At 42.7% G+C, this 24,591-nt stretch overlaps 1 pseudogene; it reads left to right on the forward strand.

Moving 5' to 3' along the window:
* LOC149207927 (protein ASPARTIC PROTEASE IN GUARD CELL 2-like) overlaps nucleotides 1-24,591 on the forward strand; it is a 54,582-nt pseudogene that overhangs the window by 2,596 nt on the left and 27,395 nt on the right.

The raw sequence follows: 24,591 nt of genomic DNA on the forward strand, positions 1-24,591 counted from the left end.
TCCACCCACGCTTGCAAGCTGCGAAGGTGGTCATTTGTGCGACGATGACTACACCAGAGGTTGTCCAAATGCTCCAGAATTGCATTTTGGCTATATTGGATATCAGTAAGATATGACATTATCTCATTATGGTCTTCGTACCTGTGGTCCCTGACTATGGTCTGCGATGGATTCCATGGAAGCGGGGGCCACAAGGTTGTTTTGCGAGCTAATTGGAGAGAGAGCCTTAACATCCTCTATTTCTTGACTGGGCTAGTTGGCTAAGGATGAATTGTGATCTAGCTCAGGACGCCCAATGTGGGCATGCGGCCCCCTCCCTCGGCGAGGACAACCCTATTGGTGGGGCATGTAGAAATTGAGAGCGGATGACAACCAATTACAGGGAGAGTCCATAAAGAGTCCTTTGTTTAACCTTGCAAAAAATACAACAATGCCCAATACCACAAAACCATTGCCCCGAACGAATATGAACCACCAAACCGACACCACGACCAGAGGGGTCGGACGGGAAGAGTTCACCCAGACCAGAGAGCAAGGTAGAGCAACTCCCATATACAACCCCAAAGCTTGATGCAAACAGAGAATGCTACCCCAATTACAGAAGAGGAGAATATTGTTACCTTCGGACCAGAGAGGAGACCCAAGCCAATAACACAATTTATGAGAGACATGAATAATACCCACACACCTATGAAGACCAAAAAGATCCCTCGCGGACAGAGGTGAAACCAAAAGTTGCCGCAGGTACGAAGAGGGAATATAGCTTGTGAAGGCGTGGAAACTATACAAAACCGCGACTGTCCGGATCACTGGATCCCAAGGGAAGACAAGAAGACAAGACCCAACCCACACCCAAAAATTGCAGTGGTCATCTACACTCCTCAACCAAGGCCGAAACCCAATAAAGCACCATAGACCCAAACCCCAACACCTTCACTCTCCTTCCAACCCAAATTCGTTTCCCAGCCAAATTGAAGCAGACTGCTAGCCAACTCTCAATTTAACCACAGATTGCGTGAGGGAGATTATCGCACATAAAGAATGAATGCAAAGACAATACATCAAAGGAAGTTAATACCCACGTGAAAAAGTAGTAGGCCTCGACGGCCTTGCATAAGACACTTTTACATTTGTGTAATCACCCCTTTGGGGGCTTATCATTTTTATTGTTATTCTCCTTTGTTAACTAATTTTTAGTTGAAATTTGAATTATTAATAAATTAAAAAATATTTCATTTATTTATTAGTGACTTCATATAATAAAAAGAATAATATTCTAAGTTGATATAAAACTCAAACAAAAACTCATAAACTTCTCGAATTTTGTTAATCCAATTAGATATGTAAAAGATTAGTAATTGAGGCAAGTTACTTTTTTCTATGATTTATTATATAAATTATTAGTAAGTGATGTACGTTATTCATACGCGTGCAAATGCATGGCAACCCATTGAGAATTGAGCATGCAAGGCACCTGATTAAGAACATGAGTGAATTAACCAGACGAGGGAAGGTACAGGAAAATATGTATCTCTCACCAAATATTTTTTGCCCAACCTATTACGCTTTTTCAAACCACTACTTAATGCGAGACAGAAATATTTGTCTCGACTTGTGAAGTGATTACAGCCTTTGCCCAATAAAATTGTATTATTGAATGTAGCACCACTGTGAAACACATTGAACATTCCATATATGACATTCAGTTGAGCAATAGTTATTATTTGTCCCATCTGAGCATTTAATTCTCTCTTATTTATTTTTCCCGTGAACTTAGTCGTTAAAACGTTTTTTTCTCCATATGTTCGGTGAATGTGTTAGCTACAAACATGGGGTGGCAATGACATAGATTGATAATGATAATTTGCAAACGAAACGACAAAGAAATGGCTGGGTTGGGAAAGTGGAAAGTAAGGAGAGGAATTCAGGAGGTGACAACGACAAATTCAAGGGATGATCAACCATTAATTCCACGCCAAGGAGTGGGAGGGTAAAGAAAGGAATTGTAATTGAAGTGTAGAAAGGAACGAACGCCTTTTCTAATGTCCCTCATATCTCGGGTCTCTGATCACCCCATTAAATAGATCCATTTTCTCGTAATTCGTTTATTCACCTGCACAGATCTGACACACTCCCTCACGCTCAGTTGGCTTGGCTTCACCCTTATAGCTTTCCATTCTTACATTATCGTGCAAACAAATGACAAGGAGATGGAGTTGCTTCGAATTCCTCGTGTATACACTTGCTATTGTTCCTCCAATCTGCAGAGTCGAGACTGTTTTCTGCCCCAGAGTTGCTGGAGTATCATTCTCTGGATGTCGCGGCTTGGCTCATTGAGACCAAGATGGCATCCGTGCCGGGCAGAGTTGAATATGAAAAAGGAGAGACGAAGCCGAGAAGGATAGCCTGGAGCGTGCAAGTGATGCACAGGGATAGTCTATTGGTCAAGGACACCCCCAATGCTACAGCGTCCTAGGAGTGCCGGTTGGAGGAAAAGCTAACGAGGGATGCCAGACGGGTCCGTGCGCTTGAGCAACGGATAGAGAGGAAACTCAGATTGAAGAACCCGACGGGGAGCTATGAGAACGTAGCTGAGATCACTGTCGAGTTCGGGAGCGAGGTCGTGTCGGGGTTGAAGCAAGGGAGTCCCGAATACTTTACTCGTATAGGTGTTGGGACACCGACAAGGGAGCAATTCATGGTGCTCGACACAGGCAACGACCTGGTCTGGATTCAGTGCGAACTGTGCAGCGAGTGCTACTCGCAGGTGGATCCCATATTCAACCCCGCTTTCTCCGCTTCCTTTTCCACCGTCGGCTGTGACTCCGCAGTCTGTAGCCAACTCGGTGCCTACAATTGCCACAGTGGCGGCTGCAAATACAAGGTCTCTTACAGCGACAACTCTTACACCATTGGGAGCTTCGCCACCGAGATGTTGACATTCGGTGCCACGTCTGTCCGTACTGTCGCCATCGGCTGCGGCCACGACAACATCGGTCTCTTCACTGGGGCCACCGGGTTGCTCGGCCTAGGAGCCAGGCTGCTCTCCTTCCCCGGACAGCTTGGCACCCAGACAGGACGCGCCTTCTCCTACTGCCTTGTCGCCCGGCGATCAAAATATTCGAGTACTCTCGAATTTGGCGTGAAATCCATTTCGGGCGAGTCAATTTTTACGCCTCTACAGACGAATCCCATTCTTCCAACTTTTTACTATGTCTTCCTCATGCCGATGTGTCACACGCTTATACTGGCGGTACTCTTCCAACCACACTATAGGAGGTGCGGCACCGCCGACCACTTTTTTTTAACAATACTTGCGATCATGGACTACGCTTACTTTCTATACTTAGTGTATTTTTCAACTTTCTTGAGTATATTTTCATTAACACAGCGGAAACTTTCTTACATCATTCATCATTATTATCTTTTACACATGTATGCACAATAGATAATAAACCGGGAGGGGCAACTCCCTGAAATATGAGTCTGCCCAATAATATCAATACTTCACAAATATTTAGTTTTACAGTCCTTGTAGGAAACCCCAAGTTTCCTTGGTACAATATTTGTCAAATCGTGCAAGTCAGCCTACACCATTCACACTGCGCGAACCACCATCCGGAGTGCCCAAGGATACTACCACCCATCGCACCTCGTTCACCGTCGCATTGTTCAGCACGTCGTTCGCCTACAGCTCATTCAGCCGAACGCCCTCAACTCATTCAGGCGGATGCCCTCGCACGTTCAGTGGTTCAGCCCGGCGCCCTCGCCTATTCACTCGTTCGGCCCAGTGCCCTCTCACGCCTTCCCCCGTTCGCTTGTTCGGCCCGGCGCCATCGGCTGTTCGCTCGTTCAGCACGACGCCCTCGCACACCCTCGCCCGTTTGCTCATTCAGCTTGACGCCCTCGCCCGAATGCCTTTGAACAACTTCGCCCAAAGGTTCACTCGTTCGGTCGTTTAGCCCGGCGCCCTCGCACGCCCTCGCCCAAACGCCTTCACACGACCTCGCCCAGTCGTTCAGACAAATGCCCTTGGATGCCCTCACCCGGTCATTCGGCCCAACGCCCTCGCATGGTCATTCGGCCCAACGCCCTTGCATGTCTTCACACGACCTGCAGCTTCGTTTTCTGCCTTTGCCCTGGCTCAATGGTTCGGCCCAAGAGTCTGCCTACACCTTGCCAAATTTCAGTCTTCTCCAAGTTAGCTCGCCCTCCAGCTCACATGAACAGTTGGAAACTTCCTTCAATGATTTTTGCCACCATCCCAACGCTTTACTTATATGGCGGTTGGCCCATCGTTTGGGGCGTCAACTCACCAAGCTGACCCACCGTTTCGTCCAACTCGCCCCAACTTCGCGTTGGCCCATGGTGTGGGCACCCATGTGCAGGGCCGTCCTCACATATAACTTTCCATCGCCCAACACTTAGTCATTTTCACAAGATGACTTTCGCATCGCACGTTTCTTTTGTTTGGTCGGCTCGTCGCACCGTTCGCCTGTGCAAACTCCCGTCAACCCATCGGTTAAACATGCCTGCTCGGCACACCCGACTCGTGGGCTTGACATACTCCCCCACTCTAAACAGTTGTCGTCCTCAACAACACCATCATACGACATCGCAAAGTGTTTGCTAGCTCCAACATCCAAAGATAACCATGCTGTCTGCCTTTGCTCTTCCATTGCACAAACCATAAACGCTCATGTCTCCATGAATCGAAAAGTCTCCTCAATCCATGATCATCAACCATATCCGTCGCAATCCCCACATGCTGCTCTCACTGTGGAAGGTTGGTCCCTCCAACTCAAGCTACATGCTTACTACAACATATCGTGTCGACCTCATCATGTATTGCCATCGTGTCAACTGTTGCCATGATACTCCAACACAATGCTAACACATTTTTGTACACTTTCGGACCCCATGATTTGAAGTAGTCGGGTAGCTATCCCAAAGGTCACGCTCAAATGATGAAAATGAACATCCTCATGCCATCATTAGTCATTTCTCAGACTCCTGTCACTACATCATATCGATGAAGAATCCATCTCCATCTAAGTAAGCCATGCCCAGGTCCATGAAGTAAACTCCATCTCATCTGCAACATGTTGTCCATGATGTTTGGTGTCAATGCGCTGCATGAAATAAGCCACATCTATCCCAACATCATCATCCATATGTGTAAAATCCATCTCTTCAAAATGAAGAGATCCTCTCATCAAACACGACTCTCGATGTGCCACATCCAGGTCCATGAAGCAACCTTCATCATATCTGCAATGTACCATCCCTCAAGTCTGCCAAGGAAACAAGTATACACTTGTCTCATCTCCCATGTATCAAAAGTGGTCAAGTCTCGGCTCAACCCATGCCCAAGTGTTGCCACCAAGGCATCATCATCGTTGTAACTCCATCACTCCAAAGTGTCTCATATCGATCCTCCACATCAAGTCACTCTCTCAAGCACACCCATACATGTACTCAAAAGTATGCACCCCATCCTGCATCAAATTCCCTGACCTCAGCTCCTCAATGCATCAGATCCTCCAAGTCCACCAAAATATGAAGTCCCTAAGAGTCACAACCTCATGTCATCATGAGCTCCATTAGTCATCTCCAATTAACATCCTAGCAAGCATACATGTCTCGGCCCAAAGGTCACTGCAAAATGCCTCGGCTCTCCATGTAGTAGGAATGCTCCATAGTCTGCTCACAAATCCAACCAAGTCCATGGGCTTGATGTACAAGAGTGCACAATCTCTCCATCAGCGCATAAGTAAAACATCTCCATGTCACATCAGCAAATCCACCCGCATAACATCCCTGCCTTGGCACTCCTCGTTGGATGCCCATAAGTGACACCTCTACAAGTGCTCCTGCATAATGTCCCTGCATAAGACTACCATGCTCCATGTCCCCAACTCGATGTCCATGACTCAAGTTGCCCATGTTGTCCAACTAAGTAGACCCATCACAATAATCTGTCATTCTCATCCAAGCCTGCAATCTGGTCTAGTGCCCATAGTCACCCAAACCATATCATCATCACATGAGTCTCTTCCACCATGGCTCCCCCATTGAAGGTTCCACCAAGACTTCCTCTTGGCCTCAGCCATGAGAAGTCCACCCAAGTATCATCAAACTCAAGTGTGTGCCTTCCTCCATTCTATCCATGAGTCATGCCGGGCATTTAGCCAATTTCTCCATATGGCTAAAGCATGACCCATTCTTTCGCAATGATCATCACGTTCCTCCCTTGTCACGGGCATTTGCACCTTCTGCCATAAGGTCACAAATAACCCCAACAAATCCTGCAATAGTCAATGGTCCTTGCCTTTCCATGCAAGGTCTCATCGTTGACATCCATGGTATGATCCTCCATCGCATTGGCAAACTGATTTTGCTCTTCTCTGCATATGGCCCATCTACCAAAAGCTCAATTGAAACACAAGTATCAGTAGTACTTACTTCATCATGAGGCTCCTCCATGAGAGTATCCTCATTCACCAATGTCTGCAAACTGCACAATCCTGGTCCAACTTGATCAATTTAAAGTTCATCCTCCATCGTTGTCATATCTACAACATCCTCAAACATCACGACTTCCTCTTTTTTGTCATCGCAATCTGCAGCTGCAACCTACTCCATTGCTCAACCAAGTCAAAGAAGTTCGTCTTCAACATTCCTTTCCAAGACTTCAAGTTCATCTCGAATCCATGGGTTCTCCTCTTTCATCCACTTCAACTTGTATAAGGTCAGCAAGAGCCTCCCTTGACATTCTTCCAAACCTGCCATGTCTAGTCGTTCAGCTTGGCCCAAGCACGAAGCTTCACCCCTGCTAAACCTGTCACGAAGTGTAGCACTTCAATCTACAATTCTGAATCACCAAAGCCTGCGGAATACGGACCTCTGATACCAACTGTCATGAAGTGTAGTGGGATCATCTTTTCTGCAAATCTGATTCTCTGAATCAGGGCTTTGATACCAACTGTTATGCCCCTACACTGGCGGTATTCTTCCAACTTCACTATAGGAGGTGCGGCACCACCGACCACTTTCTTCTCAACAATACTTGCGATCGTGGACTACGCCTACTTTCTATACTTAGTTTATTTTTCAACTTTCTTAAGTATACTTTCATTAACACAATGGAAACTTTCTTACATCATTCATCATTATTATCTTTTACACATATATGCACAACAGATAATAAATCGGGAGGGGAAACTCCCTGAAATATGAGTCTACCCGATAATATCAATACTTCACAAATATTCAGTTTTATAGTCTTTGTAGGAAACCCCAAGTTTCCTTGGTACAATATCTATCAAATCGTTCAAGTCGGCCTGCACCGTTCACATTGCCCGAACCACTATTCAGAGTGCCCAAGGATACTTCCACTTGTCACACCTCGTTCATCTTCACACTGTTCAGCTCGTCATTCATCTGCAGCTCATTTAGTTGAATGCCCTCAACTCGTTCAGGTGGACGCCCTTGCACACCCTCTCTCGTTCAGTCGTTCAGCCCGGTGCCCTCGCACGCCCTTTCCTGTTCACTCGTTTGGCCTGGTGCCCTCGCATGCCCTCGCCCGTTCGCTCGTTCGGCCTGACGCCCTTGCACGCCCTCACCCATTCGCTCATTCGGACTGACGCCCTCACATGCCCTTGCCCGAACGCATTTGAACCTCGCCTGGTCGTTCAGAAAAACGCCCTCGCCCAGTCGTTCAGCTCAACACCCTCGCACGGTCGTTCGGCTCGACGCCCAGCACGCCTTCGCACGACCTATAGCTATGCTTTCTGCGTTTGCCCCGGCTCAGTGTTTTGGCCCAAGAGTTCGCCTACATCTTGTTAAATTTCAGTCTTCTCCAAGTTAGCTCACTCTCTAGCTCACATGAACACTTGGAAACTTCCTTCAATGATTTTTTCCACCATCCCAATGCTTTACTTATATGGTGATTGGCCCATTGTTTGGGGCGTCAACTCACCAAGCTGACCCACCATTTCATCCAACTTGCCCCAACTTCGCGTTGGCCCATGGTGTGGGCGCCCATGTGCGGGACTGCCCCCACATGTAACTTTCCACCGCCCAACACTTAGTCATTTTCACAAGATGACTTTCGTGTCGCACTGTTCGCCTGTGCCAACTCCCACCGAACCGTCAGTTAAACGCACGCACCCGACTCGTGGGCTTGACATACTCCTCCACTTTAAACGGTTGTCATCCTCAACAACACCATCATATGACATCGCAAAGTGTTTGCTAGCTCCAACATCCAAAGATGCCCATGTTGCTTGCCTCTGCTCTTCCATTCCAGAAACCATAAAGGCTCATGTCTCCATGAATCGGAAAGTCTCCTCAATCCATGATCATCAACCATATCCGTTGTAATCCCCACATGCTACTCCCACTGTGGAAGGTTGGTCCCTCCAACTCAATCTACATTCTTACTACAACATATCGTGTCGACCATCATGTATCGCTATCATGTGAACTACTACCATGATACTCCATCATAATGCTAACACATTTTTGTACACATCCGTACCCCATGATTTGAAGTAGTCGGGTAGCTAGTCTAATGGTCACGCTCAAAGCATGAGAATGAACATCCTCATGCCATCATCAGTCATTTCTTAGACTCCTGTCACAACATCAACTCGATCAAGAATCCATCTCCATCTAAGTAAGCCATGCCCAGGTCCATGAAGTAAACTCCATCTCGTTTGCAACATGCTGTCCATGATGTTTGGTGTTGTGTGCTGCATGAAATCAGCCACATCTATCCCAACATTATCATCCATATGTGTAAAATCCATCTCTTGAAAATGAAGAGATCCTCTCATCAAACCAGACTCTCGATGTGCCACATCCAGGTCCATGAAGCAACCTCCATCATATCTGCAATGTGCCATCCCTCAAGTCTGCCAAGGAAACAAGTATACACTTGTCTCTTCTCCCATGTATCAAAAGTGGTCAAGTCTCGGCTCAACCCATGCCCAAGTGTTACCACCAAGGCATCATCATCGTTGTAACTCCATCACTCCAAAGTGTCTCATATCGATCCTCCACATCAAGTCACTCTCTCAAGCACACCCATACATGTACTCAAAAGTATGCACCCCATCCTGCATCAAAGTCCCTGACCTCAGCTCCTCAATGCATCAGATCCTCCAAGTCCACCATAATATGAAGTCCCTAAAAGTCACAACCTCATGTCATCATGAGCTCCATGAGTCATCTCCAATCAACATCCTAGCAAGCATACATGTCTCAGCCCAAAGGTCCCTGCAAGATGACTCGGCTCTCCATGTAGTAGGAATGCTCCATAGTTGCTCACAAATCCAACCAAGTCCATGGGCTCGTTGTACAAGAGTGCACAACCTCTCCATTGGCTCATAAGTAAAACATCTCTATGTCACATCAACAAATCCACCCGTATGACATCCCTGCCTTGGCACTCCTCATTGGATGCCCATAAGTGACACCTCTACAAGTGCTCCTACATAATGTCCCTACATAAGACTGCTATGCTCCATGTCCCCAACTCGATGTCCATGACCCAAGTTGCCCATGTTGTCCAACTAAGTAGACCCATCACAACAATCGGTCATCCTCATCCAAGCCTGCAATCCGGTCTTGTGCCCGTAGTCACCCAAACCATATCATCATCACATGAATCTCTTCCAGCATGGCTCCCCCACTGAAGGTTCCACCAAGACATCCTCTTGGTCTCGGCCATGAGAAGTCCACTGTTATGAAACTGGCTCAAGAAAAGATAGAAAAGATAGATCAATGCCTTAGAATTTAGCCTCTTCGAGGGGACAACCTCCATTACATTACATAAATGAACAATTCTTCAATGATTCAAATGACAAAACCTCATTTCTATATATAGGAGTCTAAGGAGTCACAATATAACCCAGCTGACCTAACAATAATAATATAAAGCCACAAAAATAACAATAGAGGGATTCTATGGGGCATAGTAATAACAATATGGGGATAATAGGGGCACAACAATATTAATAAGGGATGCAACTACAATAGTAATGGGGTAATCACTAGTATTATAGGGACCCAACATGCCCCTTTCCTTCAAAAAAATGTTGTCCTCAATGCTTGAGTAGTTTTTGATGCTTCTGTATAAAATTCTCATCCTCCCATGTGGAATCTTCAGCGGGTAAGTTCTTCCACATGATAAGATACTTCGAAATTGATCGATTTCGTAGCTGTCGAGTTCTAGTTTCTGTCACTGCTTCCGGTTCCAATATAATTTTTCCTTCCTCATCAAGTTTTGGCAATATTGTTTGAACTAGGAGCTTGTCTCCTATAACCTTCTTTAAACATGAAACATGGAAAACTGGGTGCAATCGAGAAGCTGCAGGAAACTCCAATTTGTATGCCATAGTACCAATCTTTTGCAACACCTTGTATGGACCATAATACTTTGGTGATAATTTATTATCCTTCTTAGCTTGCTTAAGGGACATTTGCTTATATGTTTGTAGCCGTAGGAATACCCAATCAACTACATCAAAACTTCTTTTACTGCGATGTTGATCTGCCTGTTGTTTCATTCTATTTTGTGCCAACACGAGGTTATCCTTTAAGAGTTGGAGGACTTTTTGTTGATGTTTGATGTGATGTTCCACTGCTTGAACCTTAAAATTTTCTCTTAAATATGATGTGATGGATGGTGGCTGATATCCATAAAGTGCCATAAATGGGGTCATTTTTGTCGCTGTATGGAAGGAAGTGTTATACCACCATTCAGCCAGAGGCAACCATTTGACCCATTGTGTCTGTTTATTAGATACAAAGCAACGAAGATATCCTTCCAAACATTTGTTTACTATCTCAGTTTTCCCATCTGTTATAGACATTTTTGGGCACTGCAACCCCAAGCATAAAATGTCCATAAACCAAGGGCTCCTAAGTCCCTAAAAGTGTTGTTCCAACCCCTAAAGGAACAAGGTCAACTGATTACAGCTTCTCCCAGAAGTTCTCCATAAAAAACCACTAAGAACTGGTCAAAACAGAAGCATTTCACCTGCTCCATAGGCAAAGTGCGTTGCATCTCACCTAAGTACACTCTGTGGGTGCGTTGCATTTCAAAAATCCCTTCTATGGGGTGCGATGGGCGAGAAGTGACAAATGGCAGTGTCAATCTGTGAGGTGGAGAGGCATGGAATCTTCCAGAAACTTCTCCTGTGACACTTGCCTCTCTGAATTCGACCAAGGATGAGTAAGAGATCATCAATCTCCAAGTGGAAGCAAGAACTATCAGAGGGAAGACACTAATCAAATCACAAGCTGACTCATCTCCCTTACAGATATCTATATATGGATCCCTCATCCCAGAGATCTAGAGGCTGAAATTTTGCTTCTTGTAAGGAATTGCTATTGGTTTCTTGAGGCAACATCATAGTGTTGGGTGATCTAAGCTTTGCATGAGGTGAAGAAGGGCTTACTTGCTAAGAGGACGATGCTGGGTCAGAACAACTGGTTGTAACTCTCTTGGCTCTTTCTTGATTATCAATAAAGCTATTCAAGTTTTCCTCCATACTCTTGTGTCGTTTATGTTTTATGAATTTGTGTGGTCAATTTACATCTGATCCTAGATTGTTTATGATAATAGATCCATGTTCTTGTATAGTGTTATGCTACTTTGATTCTACAGGTACTCTGTGAAGCTGGGTGTACAAGGAAGCAAGTAGCAAAGGACTATCAGAAGAGAGAGGAATCGAACTAGGAGCCAAGCGCAAGACAGAGGTTGGTCTCCTTTATTCTTCTCTCATCTATCTTTCATAAAGGAAAACGAAAGTAGTTTTACTTTGTTTGTTTCTAAGGTAGCTACCACACCTTAGTGGGATTAGCAGTTCTGCATAGACACTTTTCCCTGTAACAAAATGGCGACTCCGCTGGGGAGCGACTAGGTTGTTTGTTTATCTACATTTTTGTTTACTTTATAAACTTACAGACGGAGCCTGAAGTTGAGCCAGGTAGCTTTCGAACTGCATTTGCAAAGTAGATAAATGCCGCTTCAGTCAATCTTCGGGTTTTGTTTATGAATTAAACAACTGATTTACAAACTCTCTAATTGCCCTTGTGGTGGCTCTAGTAACCTCCTTAGATCTACCCCTGTTGTTGATTTACTGATTACCACTTGCTCGGCCAAAATCCCTGAACTGAACTACAAACTGTGACCCGGAACCCAAGCAAAGTCTCGTCTCTGGCCCAGCGCAGTCTCTGTTCTGTGAATCTGAAATTCAGCGCACTTCCCGAGTGTAGTAGGTGCGCTGCATTTCAAATTCACTGTGTTACAGGTGCGTTGATCAGACTAGGCATTGTCCCTGAATGTTGGTTTCTGTGTTCACTCTTTTCAGATCTATTCAAGAATTTTGCTACCTGTAATCAGTATACCTCTGTTTGAAACCCCTTTCCTTGCTGATATTCTGCCTCCATTGTGCAAAGAACTGTAAATGTTTTTGTGTATTTGTTGAGTCATTTTTAGTTCTCTTTTGCAAAAAAGTAACGTAATTGTACTGTCGTTTCTTGATTTGAAAGTGTCGCAAGTGTCGTCTTTAGTCATAGAAGAGAGTCTGATTGCTCTTGATAGTTGATTACCCTGTTACTATTGTATTTGATCTGAATTTGTGGTTTTTCTAGTGTCGAAAGCAAGTCTTCATTTCCAAATTGCAAAGTGTTATCATTGTCTTCATTTTTGATTTTGGAAAGAAACTTGTTAGTAATTGTCACTTGAAAAGTAATTCAGATTTGCACATTAGCTTCCTTTTTATCATTCACATATTAAGAAGGCTGAAAACAAATACATGCATGTGCATTTGCATTTAGACTGTTTGATTGGTTTGATTTAGGACAATGCATATAGTGTGTGCTCTTTGCTCTTTGTTGAAAGAATTCTGTCTTTCTTTCCTTAGTAGCTAGGATTTTCATTGCACAAAGAAGATAAAAGACTGTTTATCATCTTAGATTGCATTTTAGGAATTGTACATCTACATCACGCGGTGAACCTGAAAGGCAAATTTCTTAATCAAGATCAACTATAAAATAAATTTAATGAATCTAAAAACGCTTTGGAACCTAACGCACAACATCTAGAAGTCTAGGCTAGAGACGTATTCCGGCGTCGTAAAGCCTGGTAACTGTTGTTCTCACTGTTGGTTGGGTGATTCCTCCACTTTGAGACGATAAGTGCCAGTTAGACTTGTGCTCCCACGTACCATCGAGTATATTTTGGGAGACCACAATAGGCTTAATCATTTATCCATAGGAAGCCGTGTCTGCCACCCTATCGATCGCAATGCACTGAACACAACATTCAGGAAGATTGACTGCCGTACCGTAAAAAGTATTCTGCAGTTTTGTGATTGGTTTGGTAATCCCTCTGCCTATATTTCCAGAGCAGTCCCTTTCGTTCCTTTTCAGACTCCTTAACGGAAAAGGTCCATCTGAGCACTTGTCACTTCAGGCTCATTAAAAATCGAAGGCGACTAGAGTCATCTTTTGTTTTTTCTCGACTCTTTAAAATTGAAAAAACAAGTTGTGTCAAAGCATCTAAAATTTATTTTAAACGGAATAATCATCACCTTTCCTTCGTTGGTCATAGGTTGAGAGAATGGAGTCCACCAACCAAGGAATTCCCCTTGGAGGAAATCCTAGTCCCTTCTCCTCTTGGGGAGATGTTGGTGCACCCCATATGGCCACATTGCCGCTTCCAGGATTTACAATCGGCTTGCCCATATGGCTCTTGTCAACCTTTGTCATTCAGAACACCGCAATTCCTGAACAATCGAGTCAGCAACTAGATGATTCCAGAGTTACCCCCCAACCTTCTACTTCCTCCAATTCTTCCTCTCCTCCTTCCTCTTCGCTTGATGGGGCTGGTAAAGCCAAAAATCAGGTACCTGAGAAGAAGAAGGAAAAGAAGAAGAAAGAGAAGAAGAAGAAGAAGGAGCCAAAAATGAAAGGGGGCAACCAAGCATCGTCTAGCGAAAATCCACACACTGCACCGACCAGGCCTAAATCGCCATGTGTCATTTGCAAAGGAGACCACTATCATAGAGATTGTCCCTGCATCCCTCGGATCTTAAGGGACTGGTCTCCTCGTTTGCACAACCCGGTGTCGTCAACCTCTGATGATCATGTTGAAAACACACCGTCGACTAGTGAAAGTGAAGCTCCAGGAAAAAAAGGAAAATATAGATTTCCTTGTAAACTGTGTGAAGGCGATCATGCCATCCACCATTGTCCCTTCTTAGACAAGGCTAAAAGAGTTTTGGACGATCGTTCGGTTTCACCGTTACGACTTCCTCCTGGATATAAAAAACTCTTGCCGAGTCCGTCACTAGTTGAAAATCCGGCTGACCCGCCCAGGTGGTCGGCCGAAGCATCTATCGTTGAAGACGAACCATCTGAACCCATACCAGACGAAAGTCAAAAGGTCGAGACGACAGTTGACCCGATCTTGCCTTCAGAGGTTCCATCTTCAGATGATACAGTCACCGAAGAGAACAAGGATGACACCTTCCAAATTCTTTTCATAAGCACAGACTCCGATGATCATGGGGGCAATTTACCCATTCCTTTACCGCAGGAAGGAAGTTCGTCAGAGTTGTACCCGGCCATTTATTCGGTCCCACCTCCAAGCAACCTAGTTGTTTCCTTTGACTGGAATCAACTAGGCAGACCCCGTTTACCGGCTAGTGTACCATTCCGAATCATTGCTCAAATATATAGAATGGTTATGGCCGGTACCATCATAGATGAAGGGGCTTCTATGAGTATCCTTTCCTCGACTGCTTGGAAAGCGCTTGGTTCGCCATCGCTTTTGCCTGAGATGAGAAATCTAACAGGCTTTGACAAAGGAACCAGTCGACCGTTAGGGATCCTTCCCAATGTGCCCATAACATTGAGAGGGAAAACCGTTCATATGAACGTAATGGTAGTCCAAGGACCCCTGGATTATAATCTACTCCTTGGATGAGACTATATTTATTGCATGGGAGCCATTGTCTCATCACTCTTTAGAGTAATGTGTTTTCCGCACGAAGGAAGAGTGGTCAAGCTCGTAGACCAGCTTTCATTTCCTGGATCACACATAGCAAATAGTCATATACCATCCCTGAATGGTCTTTTCACACAAGGAATGTCTCATCAATCCCCAGTCCATCCACCTGATGAGCGCGAGTGATTTGGGGGACATGACTGAAACCCAGGGGGCATGCACCCTGGTCTGCTTCGACAGGAAAACTTCGGGTGTAGGTTAGGTTTCCGCAAGGGATATATGACTAGTCTGTACTCCCGTCCGTGATTGGAAAACGGGGTTAGACTGGAATAAGATTCCCTCGTCAAAGTTATGTGAGTGGAGGCGTCTGCACTGCTCGCCTTTGTCTATTTCGGTAGGCATCGCCGAAGAAGTGTTTTGTTTGCGGTCCAGATAAAACAATCTTTGGTAACCTGAAAGAGGTAGGCCTTTCCTGATACAACAAATGTTTTGTCGGTAGAATAAAAGGTGACCTTGAAGCTTTATTTTATACTTGGGGGCATGCAAACCTTTTGGCATGCAAGCGAAGAGCGACCATTTATTTTTTAAATTTGTAGGTCCTCTAACCCTCTAAACTCGTAGGATTGGTCGTTTCCTAACTTGCATAAAGAAAGGATGTGGGGCAAAACTCTAAAAATTGTCATTTTCATATATGAGACATTCTTATTATACGACTGGATTAATCGAGCAGTTTTAACGCAGACTTCATGCTCATTAAAAAATAAACATAAGCAATGAGCAAATGTTTCCCCCAGCTTTTAAGCTCAATAAAAAATGAACCAATTTCCGGTAAATAATCATCGTGAATGTAGTACTTCAGCCTTTAAAGCCTTGGTCGTGTTCCCATCATCACCTCCACTCTGTATTGGCCGATCATTCACCTCCATTTGATTGTTTATCCCTTTTGAGGAACAGCTGCGAAGGGTGATCCCGCTAGCCATCCTTGTAACACTACCGTGATTGGAAAATTCCAAACCTTACCTGGAATCAGCTGCTACCCAATTTTATCACTCGTTCCTCAAAGACGAGTCTCCTTTAAGCTCTTTTCAACTGACTCATAAAATATGAAAGATTGCCGAGCCATTGGCCTCTCCAGCTCGTTAAAGGGACCGAAAGTGCTATCCCTCCTTTAGTTTTTAATCTTTTTGGACCTGAGGGATTATTACACAAAAAGATCGAGCGCTTGTTTTGTTCGGCTCGTTAAAAGTATCGAAAATTCATCCCTTTTGTATTGTTTTATACTTTTTTGGACTTAAGGGATTAGATGATGAAAAAGGAATTTTGGAGTTTCCTTTATGTCCCTTTTCAGACTCTCTAAAATTGAAAAGGACCGAGTTATCTTTGTCGTTAAACTCGTTAAAACCTAATAGCGACAAACTTGTCCATAGCAGACAAGAACGAGTTTCACTATCGCTAGGCTCGTTAAAACATAGCGATGGGTTTGCCCAAAGGGAAAATTATAGAACAAGCATATGTTATCCTCCTCAAGCTTGACAAAAATAAAGAGGTACTGGTCAGCAATGACTGGGGAAAAATTGGGAAGAAAACTTGAAGAAACTTTGTTGGTAGCAAGTTGCTCTTGAACATGACACTTTCACTCCGCATCCAAGTCGGGTTGGGTTGTTTCATTCACCGGTCACATCACCATGGTCCCATCACACCATCCACATTTGGGGTTAATGCTACCAATCCATCACATCAGTGTCGCCGATATGTTCAAGAGAAGTCACTCAGAGAATTCACCTGTGTCTCACCCGCTGCAATACATTTACGCTCCATTCTTTCATGACCGCCACCCTGAACCTTATATCACCAGATCGTTTTCACCTCCATTAAAATCATTTGCTCCATTCCATGTCATTGATGTGGGATTCATTAAGGCCCTCCTATGACGGATCGCTTCTTGTCGACATCAGCTCATTATCCAAGAAGTCGATCTAGGGACACCCCTTTCAGTACTTTGAAGCTTGCATGCCTCAATGGCAAGTTTCTCACTTCCGGCGACAGGTTTACATCAATGGCCTTCGACCGAAAGATTTTGCGTGGTGTTCGACGCCAAGTCCTTTATTCACACCACGTGAATTGTACTGCAGTACCTTGAGGGTCATTATCATTATCAGTGATTCCTCTCGCGCCTGTTAACAACTTACATCATTGGCTGGTAATCAGGCGATGTCTTTCCATGTTCGACTCCAGAACATCTCTCACATGGATCGACTTGTACTTCGAGTGAAGATTGAACGAGATTGAAGACCCCAGATCTAGTTTTATCCATCCAGGCTGCAATATATATTCAGGGAAGTAAAGGCATCAAATGTACATCGTTGCTGCACAGATAATCATCCAATCAAAGGGATGATGGCTCTACTAGAATCATCAGTCTACACTCAGACGATTGTCTGTCCTATGTACATGAAAATGAATTTATAAAGCTGAGCATGGGAATGCCCGCCTCATCTAGATCATGAAAATATTATGAAGATAATGTATTGTATTGTATCTTATTACAGGTCTCCTCCCAGCTTGAAAGAACTTCGGACCCTCATGATAAAGCATTTCACCCGACATCAAAAAAGATTAACGACCTCATGCTTTAGGGGGAAACTGTTATAGAAATTTTTGGGCACTACAACCCCAAGCATAAAATGTCCATAAAACAAGGGCTCCTAAGTCCCTAAAAGTGTTGTTCCAAACCCTAAAGGAACAAGGTCAACTGATTACAGCTTCTCCCAGAAGTTCTCCATAAAAAACCACTCAGAACTGGTCAAAACAGGATCATTTCACCTGCTCCATAGGCAAAGTGCGTTGCATCTCACCTAAGTACACTCTGTGGGTGCGTTTCATTTAAAAAATCCCTTCTATGGGGTGCAATGGGCGAGAAGTGACAAATGGCAGTGTCAATCCGCGAGGTGGAGAGGCATGGAATCTTCCAGAAAATTCTCCTGTGACATTTGCCTCTCTGAATTCAACCAAGGATGAGTAAGAGATCATCAATCTCCAAGTGGAAGCAAGAACTATCAGAGGGAAGACACTAATCAAATCACAAGCTGACTCATCTCCCTTACAGATATCTATATATGGATCCCTCATCCCAGAGATCCAGAGGTTGGAATTTTGCATCTTGTAAGGAATTGCTATTGGTTTCTTGAGGCAACATCATAGTGTTGGGTGATCTAAGCTTTGCATGAGGTGAAGAAGGGCTTACTTGCTAAGAGGACGATGCTGGGTCAGAACAACTGGTTGTAACTCTCTTGGCTCTTTCTTAATTATCAATAAAGCTATTCAAGTTTTCCTCCATACTCTTGTGTCATTTATGTTTTATGCATTTGTATGGTCAATTTACATCTGATCCTAGATTGTTTACAATAATAGATCCATGTTCTTGTATAGTGTTATGCTACTTTGATTCTACAGGTACTCTATGAAGCTGGGTGTACAAGGAATAGAGTAGCAAAGGACTATCAGAAGAGAGAGGAATCGAACTAGAAGCCAAGCGCAAGACAAAGGTTGGTCTCCTTTATTCTTCTCTCGTCTATCTTTCATAAAGGAAAATGAAAGTAGTTTTACTTTGTTTGTTTCTAAGGTATCTACCACACCTTAGTGGGATTAGCAGTTCTGCATAGACACTTTTCCCTGTAACACCATCAGATTGAGGATGATAATATGAGCTATGAGCTAACTGAGTACCAAGACAAGAAAATAATTATGTCCAAAAATTTCCAGTGAAAATGGGATCTCTATCACTTACAATAATCTTTGGGTTTCCATGTAGCTTTTGAATTGTTTCCATAAATGCAGTAGAAACTGTACTGGCTTTAAATGGATGTGATAATGCACAAAAATGTGCATACTTGGTAAGTTTGTCAACTACCACCATGATGACACTCTTCCTCTCAAACTTGGGTAAACCTGTGATAAAATCCATTGAAACCTCCTCCCAACGTTGGCTTGGAATGGGCAAAGGTTGTAATAGACCCGGTGTCTTAATTGTTTCAACTTTATTTTGTTGGCAAACCAAACATTTCGCCACAAATTTTTGAATATCCGATTTAAGGCCATCCCAAAAAAATTCCTTCTTAACCCTGTGGTAAGTCTTTAAAAATCTTGAGTGCCCTCCTAAGGGAGAAGTGTGCAACTCCATAAGAATCTTTTGTTTTAGTTGGGAATTATTACAAAGGTATAAGCGATCTTTGTACCATAAAGAATCATTTTTCCAGCTAAATTTATTAGACGTACTGGAATCTTGTTGTAACTTTCGAATAAGTGCCCAAACTTCTTCGTCATTCTTCCATTCCTACCTTGCTTCGTTTATCCAATTTGGTTGGATAATAGAAATGGCGCACAACAATGCTTCCTCATCCTCATCCTTTCTTGAGAGTGCATCTGCCACCACATTTTTCTTCCCTTTTTTGTAGATGATTTCAAAGTCATAACCCAACATCTTTGTGACCCACTTTTGTTGCTCTTCAGAGGATAATCTTTGTTCTAAAAAGTATTTAAGGCTATCATGATCTGTTTTTACCTTGAAGTGTCTTCCCATTAGGTAGGGTCGCCATTTCTTAAGTGCATGGAGTATTGCCAACATTTCCTTCTCATAAATAGCTTTGTGTAAAAGTTTTCCCTTGATTGGATGACTTTCAAAAGCAATGGACCATTCATCTTGCATTAAAACAGCACCAATTCCATTTCCTGAAGCATCACATTCCATAATAAAGGTTTTTTGTGAAGTCTGGTGTAGCTAAGACCGGTGCTTGGCACATTGCCTATTTAAGATGTTCGAAGGCCTTTGTTGTTTCCGGAGTCCATGAAAATGCATCTCTCTTCAATAATGTTGTCAGAGGTGCTGCTATTCTCCCATAATTCTTAACAAACTTGCGATAATACCCTGTCAACCCGATAAATCCTCGTAGATGCTTTATGGATGTGGGGATTCCTTAATGGCTTTAATTTTGCTAAGGTCTACCTTAACTCCTTCATGAGATACAATATGACTCAGATATTCCACCTCTTGTACTCCAAAGAAACATTTGGATCTTTTTGCATATAATTGTTTCTCCTCCAATAGTTGTAGCACCCTGTCAACACGTTCAACATGATCCTTCCAAGACTTGCTGTAGATTAGTATATCATTAAAAAATACTAACACAAATTTTCTAAGGAATGGTTTGAAAATGGTATTCATCAAACCTTGAAATGTTGAAGGTGCATTGGTAAGGCCAAAATGCATGACCAAAAATTCATAATGACCCTCATGAGTTCTGAATGTTGTTTTCGGAATGTCTTCAGTCTTCATTCTAATTTGATGATATCCTGAACGAAGATCCAACTTGGTGAAGTAAATTGATCCATGCAATTCATCCAGTAATTCATCAATGACAGGAATGGGAAACTTATCTTTAATAGTGAGCTTGTTGAGCTCCCTATAATCCGGATCCATGCGTCATGATCCATCCTTCTTGTGCACTAATACTACTGGAGCAGAGAAAGAACTTTGACTCAGTTGAATTATACCAGCCTCTAGCATTTCTGCAACCATACGTTCAATTTCACTCTTTCGGGCATAGGGATATCTGTACGGCCTGATGTTTGGAGGAACACTTCCTGGAATCAGATGAATAGCATGATCATGATCATGAATAGGTGGGAGAACTTTGGGAGTCTCAAATACCTTAGAATGATTGTCCAAGACTTTTTGGAGATCTGGAGAAATAGATGATTCCAATGTGGAAACATCTAGCGAACATAATTGTGCAATTACACCCCTTTGTTCCTTTTTTAGAAGCTTTGTCATACCGTTAGAGCTGATTATCCTTCCCGGTTTCCCTGCAATACCCCTTAATTCAACTTCCTTTCCTTCCACAGAAAATTTCATGAAAAGTTCTTGAAAACTAAAAGCTATTGTACCCAAAGATTGTAGCCATTGGACTCCTAGTACAACATCAGCATCTCCCATTGGAATGGAAAGCATTGGGCTAGTCAATACATATTCTCCCATCGATAGCTTGATATTTTGGCACTTTCCAGAGCAAATTATTATTCCTCAATTTGCAACCATCACTTGACACTCTGGTGTTGGATATAAGAAGCAATTCAATTCTTTTGCTACCTCATAATGAATAAAATTGTGGGTACTTCCTGAATCAAACAACACTATTACCTTTTTCTTCTCGATTTGTCCTTCTATCTTGATGGTTTGAAGAGTGGTAATTCCCACCAATGCATTAAAAGATATGGTTGGATTCATTTCTTCTTTATCTAGGCTTTGTTCATGGAGTATATCCTCTTCTTTTGACCTTTCTTGCTCCTTTTCTTCTTCCTCTTCGCAATCGATGTAGAATAATTTCTTCTCAGCACACTTATGACTTTTAGTGTATTTGCTATCACAATTGTAACAAAGCCATTTTGCTCTTTTTTCTTCCAATTGTTGTGGTGTCAACCTTATAGGTTGTGGAAGACTAGGGGCAACAACACTTCCATCTTTATAGTTGTGAGTGGTATGCTTCCTAGTTGCCATAATTTTGCTTTCCATTTTTCTTGCTAACCTGAATGCCTTCTCTAATGAATCAGGTTCCCAAAGGCGAACACCATGTTGGATATTATCCTTTAAAGTCCCTATGAACACATCAATTCTGTGCTCCTCTGGAATATTTTTCACCCTTATGTTCAATTTTTGGAACTCCTCAATGTGCTCCATTGTTGAACCCTTTTGTTTGAGACTTATCAATTGGCTAAAAAAAGTGTTGCTTTTTGTATCCTCATAATGTGCTGTCAATTCTTCCGTAAAAATTGCCCAAGTGATAATTCGTTTATGAGAGCAAAGCCATTGATACCATAAAAACTAATTTGGCTCCAAATATAAAGTTGCAATACGTACCTTTTGTGTGTTTTGCACATTATTGAGATCGAAAAATTGCTCCATCTGTAATATCCATGTTGCGAGATCCTTGCCATCAAACTTCCTCATATTGATTTTTGGAATATGGTGGGTCTTCGATCCCACATTAGGGTCTATGAAATCATGATTAACATTTCTTTTGTTCTCATCATGAGTTTCCTATACTACCTTTTCACCATTAGTAAGTATTTCTTGTAGAAAATTTGTCAAATCTGTCTTCAAATCTGCCATGTCTCTCTTCAAATCTGTCTTCAAATCTATCTTCAAATCGTTCATCTTAGCTTCCATGCCCTTTATCTTAGATTCCACGCCATTTATCTTAGCTTCTGTTAGCTTTTGTGAGAGTGACATTTGTTTCACTTGTTCTTGTAATTTTGATATATCATGTAGCATTTCTTCATCTTCTTCATGAGTCATGCTAGAGCTTTCAGGTCGCTTACTAGGTGTTTGAATTTTCTTTCCTCGGGGCATCAAATACCGATAATAATTCTCTACTATGCCCTTTGAATTCCTTCAAAATAAATTTTCAAACCAATCTTAAGCAACAATTTAAAAGAATCTACACACCTTTTTTCACTTTGTAGGAGCTTGATATTGCCTCTGATGTATCTCTGTACTTTCAGATCATTCAGTTCTGAAATTGCAATCTGTAGTAGCCCTCTGTGTCCTCTCTCCAATGCCACCAGTCTGATTCAAATTGGATTCTCCAATGAAGAGTTATGCGAAATCTCCCACAGTGACCTGATTATAGACTAGTTTAGTAGAGCGAAATTGTACGACGTGCCATGAGTCATTGTTTCGACCTTTGGCCCTGAAAAATATATACAAAAAACCACAGTCCGTCGTCTTTCTGTACCTTCTTACGAAATTTCAATCCAATTCTCAGAGAGAAAGTTATGAAGATTTTCCCAGGTCACCTGTTTGGAATGTAATTCAGGAGTCTGCAAAAATACCAACTTCTTCAGATCATATCTCCGCAAATATAGTGTGAAAAGCTCTGAAATTCAGACTCGAGGTTCAGTGTGATTTCTTCTCAAATGGGTTTTTTTTTTTAACTTCTGAAACGTCGCAGGAAAAAAGTTATAGCAAAAATTCCACGATGACCTATTTGGAGCAGTGAAACCCTAGAATCCAAAGCTCTGATACCAAATGTTATGAAACTAGCTCAAGAAAAGATAGAAAAGATAGATCAACGCCTTAGAATTCAGCCTCTTCGAGGGGGCAACCTCCTTTACATTACATAAATGAACAATTCTTCAATGATTCAAATGACAAAACCTCCTTTCTATATATAGGAGTCTAAGGAGTCACAATATAACCCAGCCGACCTAACAATAATAATATAAAGCCACAAAAATAACAATAGAGGGATTCTATGGGGCATAGTAATAACAATATGGGGATAATAGGGGCACATAAATATTAATAAGGGATGCAACTACAATAGTAATGGGGTAATCACTAGTATTATAGGGACCCAACATCCACCCAAGTATCATCAATCTCAAGTGTGTGTCCTCCTCCATTCTATCCATGAGTCATGCCAGGCACTTAGCCAATTTCTCCATATGGCTAAAGCATGACCCATTCTTTCGCAATGATCATCACGTTCCTCCCTTGTCATGGGCATTTGCACCTTCTACCATAAGGTCACAAACAACCCCAACAACTCCTACAACAATCAATGGTCCTTGCCTTTCCATACAAGGTCTCATCGTAAACATCCATGGTACGATCCTCCATCGCATTGGCAAACTGATTTTTCTCTTCTCTACATATGGCCCATCTACCAAAATCTCAAATGAAACACAAGTATCAGTAGTACTTACTTCATCATGAGGCTCCTCCATGAGAGTATCATCATTAACCAATGTCTGCAAACTGCACGATCTTGGTCCAACTTGATCAATTTAAAGTTCATCCTCCATCGCTATCATATCTACAACATCCTCAAACATCACGACTTCCTGTTCTTTGTCATTGCAATCTGCAACTGCAACTTGCTCCATTGCCCAACCAAATTGAAGAAGTTCATCTTCAACATTCCTTTCCAAGACTTCAAGTTCATCTCGAATTCGTGGGTTCTCCTCTTTCATCCGCTTCAACCTGTATAAGGTCAGCAAGAGCCTCCCTTGACATTCTTCCAAACCTACCATGTCTTGTCGTTCAACTTGGCCCAAGCACGAAGCTTCACCCCATATAAACCTGTCACGAAGTGTAGCACTTCAATCTGCAATTCTAAATCACCAAAACCTGTGAAATACAGACCTCTGATACCAACTGTCACGAAGTGCAGTGGGACCATCTTTTCTACGAATTCGATTCTCTGTATCAAGGCTCTAATACCAACTGTCACAGCCCTACACTAGTGGTACTCTTCCAACCGCACTATAGGAGGTGTGGCACCACCAACCACTTTCTTTTTAACAATACTTGCGATCGTGGACTACACCTACTTTCTATACTTAGTTTATTTTTCAACTTTCCTATGTATAATTTCATTAACACAGTGGAAAATTTCTTACATCATTCATCATTATTATATTTTACACATATATGCACAATAGATAATAAACCAAGAGGGGCAACTCCTTCAAATATGAGTCTACCCGATAATATCAATACTTCACAA

Source organism: Pinus tabuliformis, chromosome 1_2 (assembly GCF_031772625.1).
Source record: "Pinus tabuliformis cultivar Carrire ecotype Pingquan chromosome 1_2, CPIR1, whole genome shotgun sequence".
Taxonomy (NCBI): Eukaryota; Viridiplantae; Streptophyta; class Pinopsida; order Pinales; family Pinaceae; genus Pinus; species Pinus tabuliformis.